General features: G+C 59.8%; 2 non-coding genes and 1 pseudogene across 2 annotated transcripts in view; all 3 read right to left on the minus strand.

Moving 5' to 3' along the window:
• Positions 1 to 2733, minus strand: part of LOC145273139 (large subunit ribosomal RNA) — a 5721-nt gene extending 2988 nt beyond the window's left edge. The window contains exon 1 of the ribosomal RNA XR_013866171.1: positions 1 to 2733. This exon is cut by the window's left edge and continues 2988 nt beyond it. This is a non-coding gene — a ribosomal RNA (large subunit ribosomal RNA).
• Positions 2734 to 3328: 595 nt separating this feature from the next.
• LOC145273336 (5.8S ribosomal RNA) lies at positions 3329 to 3486 on the minus strand. The gene has a single exon (XR_013866331.1). It is a non-coding gene; the product is annotated as a 5.8S ribosomal RNA (ribosomal RNA).
• Positions 3487 to 3881: 395 nt separating this feature from the next.
• LOC145273425 (small subunit ribosomal RNA) lies at positions 3882 to 6252 on the minus strand (annotated as a pseudogene).
• Positions 6253 to 12500: the final 6248 nt, after the last annotated feature.

Raw genomic sequence — 12500 nt, forward strand, 5'->3', positions numbered from 1 at the left:
ACTGACCCGTGCTCGACCGCCGTTGGCACGGAACCCTTCTCCACTTCGGTCTTCGAAGGTCTCGTTCGAATATTTGCTACTACCACCGAGATCTGCACCCGCGGTCGGCTCCACCCGGGCTCGCGCCCTAGGCTTCCGTGCTCGCCGCGGCGCCCTCCTACTCGTCGCGGCATCGTTTCGGCGCGAAAGTTCATCGCTCCTCGCCGCGACGGTCCGGCATCGGTCCGTCGCTCCAGCGCCATCCATTTTCGGGGCCGGTCGATTCGGCAGGTGAGTTGTTACACACTCCTTAGCGGATTCCGACTTCCGTGGCCACCGTCCTGCTGTCTATATCGACCGACACCCTTTCGGGGATCTCATGGGCGTCGCGTTAGGCACCTTAGCCGGACGTTTGGTTCATCCCACAGCGCCAGTTCTGCTTACCAAAAGTGGCCCACTTGGCACTCGCATTCGAGGTGACCAACCGCCCAGCGAAGCGTGCTGGCGGCGGCGGCCGGATGGGTCGGCTCCGTCGTTCGGGAGAGTCGGCCCGTTCCACCCGTTCCGAGTTCGAGAGTAGGTCGAGGCCGTGAACGGCCCCGGGGCCTCCAATCGTTCGCTTTACCGGATGGAATTGCGACGATCGAGCGCCAGCTATCCTGAGGGAAACTTCGGAGGGAACCAGCTACTAGACGGCTCGATTGGTCTTTCGCCCCTACACCCGGTTCCGACGATCGATTTGCACGTCAGAGGCGCTTCGGACTTCCACCAGAGTTTCCTCTGGCTTCATCCCGACCGGGCGTGGATCGCCATCTTTCGGGTCCCTGGTCGCTCGCTACGCCAGAGTCGGCCGAGTCGTACTCGGAAAAAGGGGAAACCGACCCGGGGGTGATGCGCCCGCGCGCAGCGCCTAAACTCGACGACAAAATAGGACTAGTTCAAGCCGCGGGATCTCACCGATGGGCGGAAGGAGGATATGGAAGCTGGCGCCCGGCAATTCCCCTTTTTGGAAGATGCGCCGGTCCCCTCTCGGGGAGGAGGGAAAAACAACCGCACGTCAGCCACGAGCCTTCCCTCTCCTATCTCTCTCGGGAAGAGAGAAAAAAGGAAAAGTTGCGGGCACCGCAGCAGCGACGGCGGAAGGCCGAAAACGCCGCGCCGGCGGGATCGGGCACGGCTCGGAGGCGGGTGAGGCGAGGAGAAGACGACGGCACGAGACCGACGACACCCCCCGACGACCCCCGGACGACTTTGCCACGACACCTCTCCCGATCGACGCCCTCCTACACGCTCTCTCGCTTTCGCTTCGCCTTCGGGGTTAGTCAGAGGTGGCCCCTACGACTCGCGAACGGCCAGGACTCCTCGGTCCGTGTTTCAAGACGGGTCGGGTGGGTTGCCGATGCACGTCGCTGACCCGGGGTGGCGGGCGGCTCGAGTAAAAAAGCGTCGCCGAGCGACCTCTCCGGAAACGGAAACGGGCGCGGGCGGGGTTGCCCCCGACAAGAACCCGAAACGTCGGCGAGGTGCGTGACGGCGAGGCCGCGCCAGTCCTATCCCGCCTCTCATCGCGCACGCGCCCGAGACGGTGGGGCGCCTAAGGAGCGACACACAGAGTGCGTCGCCCGCACGCGACTTCCGGCGGGATCAAAACGGACCGGCTCGCCACGTGTAACGGATCGTGTCAGATTTCCTCCGTTCCCGGCAGAAAGGGGCAGTTACGTTCGCGGGCCCGACGGCCGGTGGCCCCCGACTTCACAAGGTGGGAAGACGGGGGTTTTCAGGGTGATGAAACGCCTGCCGCCTACGGAAAAAAACCCGCGTGTTCGACCTGCACGCCGGGAACGGGTCGCGACGACGGACCGGAGGGGAAGTGCGTCCGGTGCCGGCCGCGCGGAGGTCGCGCCGAAGCGCCCGCGCCATGATTACGCCGAGCGATGAGAAGGGGACGGGTGCAGCGGAGTCGCGCGCGGAGGGAGCAGGAGGAAAGAAGAAGCGGCGGCGACGGATGCGGCGGGTTAGGGCCCGGCGGCAGCAGCGATCGAGAGGACGAGTCCCCTCCGTCGCAGCCAACCGACGCAGCCACCTACCGACGCCGCGGTCGTCACCACGTTTCCCTTCCCGCTATCCACGCGGCCCGTCTCCTTCGTCGGCGACGCGGGCACAAAAGCTGGCCCGCGGAGAACGAGTTCCCCGCGGACACGACGAACGACGACCTGTGCCGCGACGGCCTCTCTTTCAAGAACACACATCGAGTTTGGGCTCGAGCCTAGGCAGCACCGGACTGAGTCCCCCCGCGATCGCGGTGAGCGGTCCCACCCGTTTACCCCTGGGCGGTTTCACGTTCTCTTGAACTCTCTCTCCAAAGTTCTTTTCAACTTTCCCTCACGGTACTTGTCGACTATCGGACTCGTCCCGGTATTTAGCCTTGGATGGAGCTTACCACCCGATTTGGGCTGCGTTCCCAAGCAACCCGACTCTCGGATCGAAGGCCGTCGCTCGCCGTCCGCACCGAATGGGCCTGGCACCCGCCGCGGGCGGCCCCGATCGAGGGAACTCCGAACTATGCGAGACGAAAACGAACGGCTGCCTTCGACCCATGCGCCACACGTCCCGAAGCCTTTAACTTGCGACGGGATTCGGCGTTGGGCTTCTCCCGGTTCACTCGCCGTTACTAAGGGAATCCCGGTTGGTTTCTTTTCCTCCGCTTAGCGATATGCTTAAGTTCAGCGGGTCGTCTCGTCCGAGCCGAGGGCGGCGGTTTTTAGTAGAGTGTGGTGTTTGGAGGAGAGGAATCTCGATCGGTACCCTCCGTGTGACGACGGCTGGCCGATATAGCGCCCGTCCGACCGAAAATGAAGAAGCCAACAATTAAAAAAAAAGCGTGGGTCCTCCCCATCCGACGTTGCCTACGACGCGGCCACCTTTTTACGGTGCGACGGCCGTGCTCGTCGCGCTGCTCGAGGCGTCGCTGAGAGACACCTTCATGAGGCAGAGAGCGAGACGAGCAGGCGGCGCTTACGTCGGCAGTCGGTTAGGTCGGTGCTTTTTTTTTTGTTTTGTTCTCCCTTCGGCTGCTTTCGGACAGACTCCTCCTGCTCCTCCTCCACAGTGTTTCTTCACGCGGTCGAAAAGGGAAAAGACTCCGCGGTCTGCCAGCGGGAGACGAAGGAGGAGGCCGGAGAGGGTTTTAAAAAAAAAAAAGACATTGAAAGGAGTCAATTCTTTTTTTATTTTTCTTCCCCCTCGTCACTCGCTCCTGCGACGTCCCGGTTACCACCGTGCCGAGGACCGGGCGGGCACGGGGACGGCAAGATGTCGTTTCGTTAACGGAGAAAGACATGTAACGTTCCGCCTCTCGACCGGACGTGGCCCCGAGACAAGGGATCTCGGGGCCGCAATGTGCGTTCGAGGTGTCGATGTTCACTGAGTCCTGCAATTCGCATCAGTTCTCGCGGCTGGCCGCGCTCTTCATCGACGGACGAGCCGAGTGATCCCCCGTCCAGGGTTCAGCACTTGGGTTTTTTATATTAGTTTTTGTTTATATAGATTTAGTAGTGTGCGAGGAGGTCTGTGCGAGGAGGCGTGACGGCATTGCAATGTCGCGAGTAGTTTGTTTTTAGCTAGCGGCGGTGGCACAGCGGCTGCAAAAAAAACAAAAAACGATAAAGCGGCGACAAGGCAAAGAAGAAGCGGCCATCACTTGCGGTGGGCGAAAAAACAAACAGGTGGTAAGACGCGGAAGCAAGCAAGAAGAGCTGGGGCTTTAAAAACCTCCGCGTCACCACAAATCTATCTCTCGCTCCGCCTTTTATAGGTTTGTTTGCGCGCATTCGAGGCGTTGACGCCGACAGACAGAGGAGGTAGGCCGGAAAACAACAAACCAGTCTCGAACGGGAAAACGGTAATGATCCTTCCGCAGGTTCACCTACGGAAACCTTGTTACGACTTTTACTTCCTCTAAACGATCGGGTTCGGTCGTCTTCTCCAGGCATCGAACGCCGAGGCGTAGATGCACGAGTGTCGTGACGGACACGTCGCGCACTGCCCGGCGGCGTCGTCGGCCAGATCCGAGGACCTCACCGGACCGTTCGATCGGTAGTAGCGACGGGCGGTGTGTACAAAGGGCAGGGACGTGATCGACGCGGGCTGTTGACCCGCGCCTACCGGGAATTCCTCGTTCACGGGGTTGGTTACAGGCCCCGATCCCTATCACGGGAGGTGGTTCAGAGGTTTCCCAACCCTCTCGGGCCGGGGCGAAGTCCCCGCTGATACCTCCAGTGTAGCGCGCGTGCGGCCCCGGACATCTAAGGGCATCACAGACCTGTTATCGCTCCGCCTCGTGTGGCTTTCTGCCACCCGTCCCTCTAAGAAGTGCGTGAGAAAACCGACCCGGACCCGAGCGCCACGGAGGACGCCGAGCCCGCCGTAAAAATCACTGACATCGGCGCACTAGTTAGCAGGCCGGAGTCTCGTTCGTTATCGGAATCAACCAGACGGATCGCTCCACCAACTAAGAACGGCCATGCACCACCACCCACCGAATCGAGAAAGAGCTATCGATCTGTCAATCCTACCGGTGTCCGGACCGGGTGAGTTTTCCCGTGTTGAGTCAAATTAAGCCGCAGGCTCCACTCCTGGTGGTGCCCTTCCGTCAATTCCTTTAAGTTTCAGCTTTGCAACCATACTCCCCCCGGAACCGAACTCTGGTTTCCCGCAGGCTACCCGCCGGGTCATGGAAGCGAACGCCGGCGGATCGCCGGTCGGCATCGTTTACGGTCGGAACTACGACGGTATCTGATCGTCTTCGAACCTCCGACTTTCGCTCTTGATCGAGGAAAACGTGCTTGCCACACGCCATCGCTGCAGTTCGTCTTGCGACGATCCAAGAATTTCACCTCTAACGTCGCAATACGAGTGGCCCCGACCGCTCCCTTCGATCATTGCCTCGCCGTAGACGGAGACCGACAGACGTAGACGAGGCCCTCTTCCATCATTCCATGCTTATCGTATGCAAGCTTGAACAGCCCGCTCTGAGCACTCTAATTTTTTCAAAGTGAACGTACCGGCCGCCGCGGACACTCGGTTAAGAGCACCCTTGGAGGAGAAACCGCCGACCGCAACACGCGCGCAGACAAGACACGAAGCAGGGACTCGGAGCGGACCGGGGGGTTCAAAAAAAAAGAGGAACGCGCGGAAAGGGAGAGGGAGAGAAGCGCGGGGGTCAGAGTGCGGGGATGCGAATGAACACACCCAAACACACACACGTAGCACCCCCCCGTTAGACTACTCCCGGAACCGAACCGACGACCACTTGTTTTTTTTTTCCCGGATCCCGATCACGACCTCCTCGTCCACCTCGCCGGCAGGACCGCGTGGCGGGTATGCTAGCGGTTGACACCGGCGGAAAGGGCCGGGAATGCGAACGGACGACCAAAGTCAACGACGGACGATGGCGCCGCCGCCCCGGGGCCGCTTGCGCGACCACGAACCCGAGTTCGGACTACGAGCTTTTTAACCGCAACAACTTTAATATACGCTACCGGAGCTGGAATTACCGCGGCTGCTGGCACCAGACTTGCCCTCCGGTTGGTCCTCGTTAACGGATTTGAAGTGTACTCATTCCGATCGCGGGGCCTCGACAGAGTCCCGCGTCGTTATTTTTCGTCACTACCTCCCCGTGCCGGGAGTGGGTAATTTGCGCGCCTGCTGCCTTCCTTGGATGTGGTAGCCGTTTCGCATGCTCCCTCTCCGGAATCGAACCCCGATTCCCCGTTACCCGTAGTAACCACGGTAGGCACTTAACCGACCGTCGACAGTTGATAGGGCGGACCCTCGAGAGACCCGTCGCCGGGCGTGAAAGCTCGTGCGATCGACCAGTGAGTTATCCAGAGTCACCAAAGCGGAGCGCGCCGCCCTATGAGCCCCGCCACCGAACGGACCCGCGAGCGGGAACGCCGACGACGGGAGGACGGAATGACGCGCATCGGTCTCAGTCTAATATGTAGCGCCGCGACCCGGAACGGCCGACGCGGGTGCCAGCGCGCGAGGCGTGGCGACGACGGCGCGCCGACCGATCGCGGCCTGTGTCACATGTATTAGCTCTAGAATTGCCACAGTTATCCATCGCCTCCGAGGAGGAATACGGTCCCGAGGATTAGGTCCGGTTCCTGAGCCATTCGCGGTTTCGCCCGTTCTAATGCGTGGCGTGAACTTACACTTGCATGGCTTAAGCTTTGAGACAAGCATATGACTACTGGCAGGATCAACCAGGTATCGTTGGAATTTGGGACTTTGTTTCGACAGAACGACAGACCGACCGACCGACCGACCGACATAAGACAGACAACTACAACGACGGGCACGTGTTTATTTGTTTTTCGAGGAGGTTCGCCGTCAGTAGAAGCGCGCTGCCCGCGCTGATGGCCTCTTTTTTGTTTCTCCCCTGACTTGGACCGAGACCGAGACTCAAAGAACGAAAGCGACCAACGTCGACAACAACAACGACAACGGCACCCTTGACAGCGATACATACGACAAACGACAAGCAGCACGACGGCAGTGCACACGGACATCGAGGGTCAAGGTGCAGACTGAACTCGCCGAGGTCGTCGTCATCGTGGTCGCCATCGATTCCGTCTCGTCGTCGTCGTCGTCAACGTCCACGTCACAGCCGGCCGAGAAGAGAGAACAGACGACAGCGTCGACAACAACAACATCGACAACGGCACCCTTGACAGCGATACATACGACAAACGACAAACAGCACGACGGCAGTGCACACGGACATCGGAGGTCAAGGTGCAGACTGGAATCGTCGAGGTCGTCGTCATCGTGGTCGCCATCGATGCCGTCTCGTCGTCGTCGTCGTCGTCTTCGTCGTCGTCGTCGTCATCAACGTACCAACCGACCGAGACGAGAGAGCAAGCAACAACGTCGACAACAACAACGACAACGGCACCCTTGACAGCGATACATACGACAAACGACAAACAGCACGACGGCAGTGCACACGGACATCGGAGGTCAAGGTGCAGACTGAACTCGTCGAGGTCGTCGTCATCGTGGTCGCCATCGATGCCGTCTCGTCGTCGTCGTCGTCTCCGTCGTCGTCGTCGTCGTCGCCAACGTCAACGTCAACATCACAGCCGTCATCGGGGAGGAGCTGGACCAGGGCAGCGGCGGCGTAAATTTTCCCGTCACCTTCGTCGTCGCCTTCGTCGACCGACCGACCGACCGGCGTCGTGTTCGTGCTCGGAAAACCGAGGAGAGACAACGTGCACATGGCGCGTTCTCGCAAGCGGCTCCTCGGTCCGATTTTTTTGGGCGGCTTTTTCGAGCTTTTTTTTTTTTTTCTCACCCTTTCGTCCGTGCGACGGCGAACGTCAGGGGAAAAAAAAAAAAAAAAAAAAAAAAAAACGACAACAACGCGGCGGACCGGGCGAACAACATCGTCGACACACACGACATTGACGACCGGTCCCCCTTTTCACAATCGCATCGAGATAAAAACGAACGAGTCCGATTCGAGCACCGAGTCGCGAGCGGGAGGACTGTCGGTGCAAGTATCGATCACTGACGTGAGCGCTTCGCCGGACAGAGGATGGCTCATCCGGCAGCCGTGCAAATCGACGGTATGGGAAGAACGAACAAGAAGAGCAACGACTTGATCGGCGGCTTGGGAACTGCGGACGGTGAAAACGGGTTAATCGACTGCGACCACGACTGCTCGATCGATCTTCTTTGGCGCTAACAAAGGTGGAGGTGGCGCAAGAAGGGACTAGCGCTATCACCGTCCACGTATCAGAAGATGCGGCGGCAGACGTCGACGCTTATGCGTTGTCGGACGAGAAGTCGCTGCAGCACGTGTACCGCGAGCGGGACGTCCAAGGTTTTGCCAGACGGAAAGAAATCGGGTGTCAGCGAACGTTCACACGGCTGTGAGATCGGACGCTGACAGGAGTAGGAGGCGGCAGGCAGGCGGCGGTTACGGCGGCGGCGCCTGCTGCTGCTCATCCTCCTGTTTGCTGCGGCGACTTCCAGGACGGGAGAGCATCGAACAACGTACGTATGGTTACAAGGGGATCAGGATCTACATAGTGCATCCCCCGCGGCTATTTTTGTTTGTTTGTTCGCTCGTTCGTTAATTCGTTCGTTCGTTCGTTCGTTCGTTACAATGTACGTTTTTCCGTTCGACGGCGGCAGAGAGCGGCGGCGTTTCTCCCTAATCCGGAGGATTTATCGGTCGCACAGCGATGGGTCGTTCGGCCGATCATCGAAAGATTCGCAGGTAGTGGTTGAATGGCAGAACGGCAGCAACAACAGCGGCGGCTGAGAGCGGCGAACGCTGAGGCGGAAGCAGAAGCTGCAGCAAACGTATCGGCTAAACATGGTGGACATAGATATGGCTGACGACGCGGGTACCACGACGACTATGGAACCAGGAAAAGGAGCCGTTAGTTGTTCCAACATATCGTTCGACACGTCGAGCAGCCCTAGGTCCACGGAGAAGCACACACACGTACCACGTATTATAACCTAACGACGATGAGCGGGCGCACGGTTGGCAGGAACGAAGGCGGCGGATCAAAACAAGTTGGAGCGCGGCGACAGCGATAACGGTGACAGCCCTAGGCGGCGGAGATGCCACTTTCTGACGCCTTTGCGACAAGCCCGTAGAGACGTTCCGGACCACCACGAGGCAAAGAGTCGCTGCTCCGACGAACCGACACACCAAAGTGTGCTTCCTACCGAACATGTTTTATAAAACTTTCAAACTGGAAAACCCCAGAAATGGTGTTGGTATTTGTCCAGACCCACCTCCGACACCTGAAAATGGTGGTCAAAAAAAACGTCGATTATACGAAGCGACATTTCTGGTCGGCGATTTTCCAGTTTTACGCCTACTGCCACATGGGGATGTCGGTAGGCGTCGCAAAGTGCCTTCTCGTAGGCTAGGCACACCAGGACTTTGTCATTTTTTTCCCCCTCGACATTCCTGGTCCGGTCTATTCCGATTTTACACCTACCGCCATGTGGGGGTGGCAGTAGGCGTCGAAAAGTGCCTTCTCGACCGCTAGCGACACCACTACTTGAGGCCTACTGGAGGGCCCGCACACCGACTAGGAAGCCGCGGAGTCGACCCCGGGGGCCTCCGCCTCTCGCCGCCGCTCACTTGGACGCCTTCCGCAACCTGTGGTCCCGCTCCGGGCCGCCGGGAGCCTCGCCGACCTGACCGGTGTCGGTAGGCGTCTGGAAGCGCCCGGCCGACCTGGACGAGGTCCCCCTGGCCCCCGGGGGACACCCCTTAGTTGGATGGGGGTGCTGTCCCGGGCACACATGCAACCCGCGGCCGCCTACCGACAGCCCCCGTCGCTCGATCGCTACTCCTTTCCAACATATGTCGGAGAAGCCGGGCGGTTGTGAAACCCCAGAAATGGTGTTGGTATTCGTCCAGACCCACCTCCGACACCTGAAAATGGTGGTCAAAAAAAACGTCGATTATACGAAGCGACATTTCTGGTCGGCGATTTTCCAGTTTTGCGCCTACCGCCATGTGGGGGTGGCAGTAGGCGTCGAAAAGTGCCTTCTCGACCGCTAGCGACACCACTACTTTATCGAGCTCTGGAGGCCCGCACACCGACCCGGGGGCCGCGGAGTCGACCCCGGGGGCCTCCTGGCGTCGCCGCCGCTCACTTGGACGCCTTCCGCAACCTGTGGTCCCGCTCCGGGCCGCCGGGAGCCTCGCCGACCTGACCGGTGTCGGTAGGCGTCTGGAAGCGCCCGGCCGACCTGGACGAGGTCCCCCTGGCCCCCGGGGGACACCCCTTAGTTGGATGGGGGTGCTGTCCCGGGCACACATGCAACCCGCGGCCGCCTACCGACAGCCCCCGTCGCTCGATCGCTACTCCTTTCCAACATATGTCGGAGAAGCCGGGCGGTTGTGAAACCCCAGAAATGGTGTTGGTATTCGTCCAGACCCACCTCCGACACCTGAAAATGGTGGTCAAAAAAAACGTCGATTATACGAAGCGACATTTCTGGTCGGCGATTTTCCAGTTTTGCGCCTACCGCCATGTGGGGGTGGCAGTAGGCGTCGAAAAGTGCCTTCTCGACCGCTAGCGACACCACTACTTTATCGAGCTCTGGAGGCCCGCACACCGACTAGGAAGCCGCGGAGTCGACCCCGGGGGCCTCCTGGCGTCGCCGCCGCTCACTTGGACGCCTTCCGCAACCTGTGGTCCCGCTCCGGGCCGCCGGGAGCCTCGCCGACCTGACCGGTGTCGGTAGGCGTCTGGAAGCGCCCGGCCGACCTGGACGAGGTCCCCCTGGCCCCCGGGGGACACCCCTTAGTTGGATGGGGGTGCTGTCCCGGGCACACATGCAACCCGCGGCCGCCTACCGACAGCCCCCGTCGCTCGATCGCTACTCCTTTCCAACATATGTCGGAGAAGCCGGGCGGTTGTGAAACCCCAGAAATGGTGTTGGTATTCGTCCAGACCCACCTCCGACACCTGAAAATGGTGGTCAAAAAAAACGTCGATTATACGAAGCGACATTTCTGGTCGGCGATTTTCCAGTTTTGCGCCTACCGCCATGTGGGGGTGGCAGTAGGCGTCGAAAAGTGCCTTCTCGACCGCTAGCGACACCACTACTTTATCGAGCTCTGGAGGCCCGCACACCGACTAGGAAGCCGCGGAGTCGACCCCGGGGGCCTCCTGGCGTCGCCGCCGCTCACTTGGACGCCTTCCGCAACCTGTGGTCCCGCTCCGGGCCGCCGGGAGCCTCGCCGACCTGACCGGTGTCGGTAGGCGTCTGGAAGCGCCCGGCCGACCTGGACGAGGTCCCCCTGGCCCCCGGGGGACACCCCTTAGTTGGATGGGGGTGCTGTCCCGGGCACACATGCAACCCGCGGCCGCCTACCGACAGCCCCCGTCGCTCGATCGCTACTCCTTTCCAACATATGTCGGAGAAGCCGGGCGGTTGTGAAACCCCAGAAATGGTGTTGGTATTCGTCCAGACCCACCTCCGACACCTGAAAATGGTGGTCAAAAAAAACGTCGATTATACGAAGCGACATTTCTGGTCGGCGATTTTCCAGTTTTGCGCCTACCGCCATGTGGGGGTGGCAGTAGGCGTCGAAAAGTGCCTTCTCGACCGCTAGCGACACCACTACTTTATCGAGCTCTGGAGGCCCGCACACCGACTAGGAAGCCGCGGAGTCGACCCCGGGGGCCTCCTGGCGTCGCCGCCGCTCACTTGGACGCCTTCCGCAACCTGTGGTCCCGCTCCGGGCCGCCGGGAGCCTCGCCGACCTGACCGGTGTCGGTAGGCGTCTGGAAGCGCCCGGCCGACCTGGACGAGGTCCCCCTGGCCCCCGGGGGACACCCCTTAGTTGGATGGGGGTGCTGTCCCGGGCACACATGCAACCCGCGGCCGCCTACCGACAGCCCCCGTCGCTCGATCGCTACTCCTTTCCAACATATGTCGGAGAAGCCGGGCGGTTGTGAAACCCCAGAAATGGTGTTGGTATTCGTCCAGACCCACCTCCGACACCTGAAAATGGTGGTCAAAAAAAACGTCGATTATACGAAGCGACATTTCTGGTCGGCGATTTTCCAGTTTTGCGCCTACCGCCATGTGGGGGTGGCAGTAGGCGTCGAAAAGTGCCTTCTCGACCGCTAGCGACACCACTACTTTATCGAGCTCTGGAGGCCCGCACACCGACTAGGAAGCCGCGGAGTCGACCCCGGGGGCCTCCTGGCGTCGCCGCCGCTCACTTGGACGCCTTCCGCAACCTGTGGTCCCGCTCCGGGCCGCCGGGAGCCTCGCCGACCTGACCGGTGTCGGTAGGCGTCAGTCAAACTTGCTTAAGAGGCAAAGCCTCCTCACACCTTAAGAGAGTCACAGTTAGTCCCGCCGTTTACCCGTGGTCGTCGTCGGGGGTGCCGGTCGGTGTGTTTCGGCGTGTTTCTTTCTTACTTTAGCTCGCTCCTATAAGCTAACTCAGCAGCCCTGCTAAAATCAATTTATCATTATTTTCAATCTATCGAAAATCTTAATTTATTATTATTTTCCAACTATCGAAAATCTTAATAGAGTTGGGGTTTTTTGTTTGTTTTTTTTTTAAAATTCCATTGTAACAACAGACAGCCAGCCAGCAGCATGTGGTGTCGGTAGGCGTCTGGAAGCGCTTGAGGAGGCAGAGGAGTTGGCAAGCTCGCTAAACTGCCCGCTGGTGTGGTGGTGTCGGTAGAGGCGTCTTGAATATACCCGGTCGCTCGATCGACGACGACGGCTAGGTGGCCGAGGAGGAGGACTACCTACCTACCTACCTAGCCGAATAGCCGTGGTAGTCGTCAGTCAAACTTGCTTAAGAGGCGGCAAAGTCCCGCCGTTTACCCGTGGTCGTCGTCGGGGGTGCCGGTCGGTGTGTTTCGGCGTGTTTCTTTCTTACTTTAGCTCGCTCCTATAAGCTAACTCAGCAGCCCTGCTAAAATCAATTTATCATTATTTTCAATCTA

This window comes from Euprymna scolopes, unplaced genomic scaffold (genome assembly GCF_053919585.1).
Source record: "Euprymna scolopes isolate OS-2025 unplaced genomic scaffold, ASM5391958v1 sca1, whole genome shotgun sequence".
In the NCBI taxonomy this organism is placed as follows: domain Eukaryota; kingdom Metazoa; phylum Mollusca; class Cephalopoda; order Sepiida; family Sepiolidae; genus Euprymna; species Euprymna scolopes.